Source organism: Camelina sativa, chromosome 2, assembly GCF_000633955.1.
Source record: "Camelina sativa cultivar DH55 chromosome 2, Cs, whole genome shotgun sequence".
Classification (NCBI taxonomy): domain Eukaryota; kingdom Viridiplantae; phylum Streptophyta; class Magnoliopsida; order Brassicales; family Brassicaceae; genus Camelina; species Camelina sativa.
Genome location: NC_025686.1, coordinates 17,596,136 through 17,601,042, shown reverse-complemented (window position 1 = coordinate 17,601,042; position 4,907 = coordinate 17,596,136).

Sequence of the window (4,907 nt, the reverse complement as noted above, 5' to 3'; positions counted from 1 at the left end):
AACAGACGAAAACTACTAACAGGTGGTTTATAATTTCTTCACTAACATTGCTTTCCCCCATATGATTTTGTTTTGGTTTAGACTTTAGAGTTTCGTTTTGCCAAAAAAATTATGCCGTTACATAAGTTGGAAAAATGTGGTAATAATACTTAAGAATACATACACATGCTTTGAAAAATGGTTCATGCATGAGTCATCATCCATCATATCATATGAATCTTAAATATTTTTTTTTTGTTTAATCTATTTACTATACATACTATTATACCACCAAAATTGTGAATAAATTAAACCAAAAAAAAAAATTTTAGATTCATATGATATGATGTGAAATAGCTACCAACGTTACTATACATAATATTTACCACCTCTTTACGTACATTACTTTCTACGTACTGAAATAGCTACCAACGTAATTACCCCTAACCTACTTTGAAAGCAAATTTGCTTTAATAACTTCTTGTATTATCATTATTTATTTTGTTTATTAAAAAAAAAAACACACATAATGTCTAAATGATTTGATTATAGACTGTACCACAAAGATGAGTACAATCTACATACCGTCGACATTATATTTAAAATCAATATTACTATTCAAACTATCGAAATGTTACGAATTAAGAGGTCGGAATATATACATATTGAGGCACATTTGACTACTCCTCTCAAGTCATATATCTCACCACATGAGCTTTATAGTAAACTACAAAAATGATCATAATTAACTATTTTGCTTCATCAAAATTAAAGATTGTTTGCGAGTCATCATCGTGAGTTACTGAGTGGATCCTAATTAAGAGTCCCAATCACGTCGTTTACAGCGGCAGATATAAAACAAATTTTTATTAGGTGCAATTAAAGATTGATATATAGTAATTTATTTAATTATATAATTAGTTTTAAAATAAATGAAGATAAAAGATAAATCTGTTTTATTAGGATTATTTATTTAAATTATTGTATATTTATCATAAAAACAAGAGATTTGCAACAAAAATTTAGTAATAAGTATTATATGTGCAAAACTTATGCATTATTACGCGAAAAGATTATAGTTATTTTACATTAACAATAAAATTCAATTGGAAAAAAAGTAAAACTCATGAAAACTATTTAAGTATAATAGAAAATATGTAACTATAAATATTTATATATATTTCAAATCATAAGTCGAAGATGACAATTAGGTTATCTTATCTATGAGTGTGTTTTCTTGTTTAATATTAACTTGTGTAGCAAGTTTTCAGAAACCTAATTCTTTTTTTCTTTTGTTAAACATGTACAAAGTTGTATCACCTTTTACTATAGAGCAACCTTGACAAAAAAAATTAGAAACAAGATTACAATAGAGATGGGAAAAACTCTATGTGAGGTTATCGGATCCAAAGGGGCAACAATCGTTCCCAAAGCCTCCTGCTACCTCAGGATGTGATGATGTCTCTGACTTCTTTCCTTTTGATCCAAAAGGGCAGCAACCGTTCCTAATTCTTTCTTGTTGAACAAAGAAAAAACAGGTTTGATTGATATGGAAGAAACGTTGGAATTGATGGGTTACTACATTACCATTGCTGCCGACCCTAATGATCTACACGAGTGTGTTGCAGCTACAAAACAAAGGTATAAAATATCTCTAGAACAAGGTAAAAATAAAAAATAAAAAATCTCTGGTCATAGTCCTCACTAGTGCATTGGTTGGCTTGGCTTGGCTAAAACATTTGTCGAGACTAGTTGTCAGTTTTGGTTTATTTCATTAACTATTTGTATAAAATATGGAGATTAGCCTAGAAGAGTTTGCTCATGTGTTTTTGTATGGATGGTGCAGTTATCTGTTTGGAGGCTTAGTTTTCAGCAAAGCACCTGTGCAAGTACGCATGCTAAAGAAACAAACAACATTAATTATTGTTAACTGTTCTGCTTACAAAATTAAACCAATTTGAGGTATAAAAGTAGAAGTGCAAAACCTTCAAGTTTAAACTGGGAACTGGTGCTTTTGGGATTTTTTTTTTTTTGGAATTTTCCCAGTTTTAAAACAGTTTCCTATATTGCGTGTCACATCCTCCTTGTCTATGTTCCATTGAAGAATTGGTGTAGATGATGCTTGGTGATTACAAGAAAAGTCCGGGAAAAAAAATGAGCGAAATTATGTAATTTTGTCATGGGAGAGTATATGCAAAAACTTATTAATATCTTATCCACATCTCTCCTTTCAAACTGCTTTTATTTAGTGTCGTTTTTGTTTTTTCATATGGCGTGTGAAAATAAAAAGGAGAATATTAAATTTACTAGACATGCAACTTTAATGCAATTACAATTATCCAAATAATTTATCTTTCAAAAATAAATATTCCATCTTTGATTGTAATGATTCAAACTTTAGTTTTTTTTTCACTATCAGGCTTTCTTTCCTTTTTTATTATCAGTTTTTATTTTTAATTTGTATTTAAATTTGGTCTATACAAGTCATTTCCTATTAAGTTTTGTCGAAAGCTTAGGAGAGTTTTGAAATGAGTTTTGTTGAAGTATCGTGATTTCTTGATGCCATTAAGGAGATGTAGATTCGCTGGAACAACCGGAAGTATTGTATGCATTCGAGGATCCGTAGTGAGGAGGGTTTATTCTGATGAAACGATGTCTACACCAAGAGTAGAGTAAGTGTAGCCGCTGACTATTACTGGAGAAGGGGCTATGACTCCGAGAGCTATATTTACGAAGTCGTTCTTCATTGCAAGAAATCATTCGGTAGGTTATAGATATATTTAACTTTTTGTATAATTTTATAAACTTTTATGATTAGTTGTTAATCTATTTTGTGTTAATTTTAACAGAGAAATGAAAAGAAGACATGGATTACTCTATATATTGTGGCGTGGACAAAGAAAATTAGGAAATTGTGATATATAATTGATTATCTTGCACCCCAATTATTGAAGAAGATAGTCGAGTCGATGGAAAAAATCCTCCTTCATATGGTAGGTAAAGAAGACATAACATACGTACATTGATAAACCATTTAGTTTTGAGATTCCAATGGAGGTACTTCGTGCTATTTTAATATCGAAAGACATCCAACAACACACATTACCTTCGAGATTTGAGAGATTCATCATATCATTAAGTGCACTTCTCAACATCTTCTTACTGATGTGTTCTGGTTTTTCTTCTTGCTTATGTTTTGACTTTTTTTTTGTTCATATTCTGACTTGTTTTTACTTTCTCCAAAGAACTGGTTGGTTGGCAAGTTCTTTCCTAGTCGAAGATGCAACGTATACGTTCATACTTCATATAGTACTCGATTGTGGTCAAGCTAATAACCACCTTTCCGATGGATTTTATAAAAAGCTGTTTTTGTTTTCTGGTTACAATTATAAAAAGCTGTTTATATTAACTGCTTTTATTTTGTGTTATTTTGTTTTTTTTTTCATTATGGCGTGTGAATAAAAAGGAAAAGATGAAATTTACTGGCCACAAATGCAAATCTTTACTGCAATCCAAATCATTTATCTTACAAAAAAAGACTAAATATTCCATCTTTGACTGTAATGATTCAAACTTCAGTCTCTCTTTTTTTTTTCACTATCAAACTTTCTTTTACTATCAGACTTTATTTCTATCCAAATTTGGTCCATATATAGGCTCATAGCATTGGATATGTCTATATATTGGAGTATTGCACTGGGATTCATAATAACATACACATTGACTCACACTGTTTAATTTGTAGACATTTGATCGATTCAAATACAAAATTTAAATTAAAATAGGAAAGTAGATTAATATTTACTTGAAGTCTCCTAGATATTGTTTTTATCCTCCTGTTTTGTTTGTTCATAAGAAAATTTCACCTATGTTTTCACCTGCGTAGTTTTGTCTGTTCGTCTTTCCGAAAAAAATATAATTTAAATCGATCCGAATGCAAACCAAATCAACTTTTCTTTTGTCTCTTTCGCTTTCACTTAAGCGTACTTTTCACGAAATCAAGTTAAGAAAATTACTTGACAATATAACTGATTACTTACAGCTTTTTATTTTTTAAATGAATGTAAAATTTACTCACCCTAAAAAACCTTGTTTACTAACAAAATTGCACGTATTATACTACTGAATACTCTTCACTTGATTTCGTGGGGATATTATATATTATTGGTTTTCGAACTTGGAAAACATGTGTAAGAAATCTAATCAACGACCAAAACTTCTTTAGTATGTAGAAACCATAATTTAAGAAACCTATCTAAAAAAGTAGGGAGAAACCTATCTAAATTGCACGTATTACTCATCATCATCATACCTTGTGTTATCAAAAGACGACCAACAACAAAACATTCCCTTCGAGATTTGAGAGATTCGTATCATTAAATGCACTTCTCAAAAATACTACTAGTAGTACTAATTAAAACCTTGTTTCGAGTCTGTCAAACGTAACCCATAACAAGACCATGCAAAAAAAATGGCCCCATAGATAAGACTTTGATGAGTCTCCACGTCACTTTCTGTTTTCGGCTTTTGTCCCCTAATCTTTCGACAACATTCGTCTCGCACCCCGACACTTCCCGGGACCTATGTCTCTCCCTTCACCTCTCCTCTCTCATTTCTCTATTCTTTTAACTTTTTTTCTTTCTTATTCACGAATATGACTTTTATTTTAGTTTTTCCTTCTCCTATTTTGTAACTCGTGGTCCTTCTTCGTTTGTATTAATGCTCTGGAAATTTTCATCTTAAAACGTTATACAGCTATTTTTGTTTCCTATAGGCTCATAATATTTGTTCCATAGTAGTATTTTGTTTGTCCTCCAAAACAACTAATTCCATGAGATATGTGTCAATATATAACATGCATCCTCTTTTTTGTATGAGTTACGGATAACCTCAAACAAATTAAAATAATCATGCTTTAGGAGAGGAGA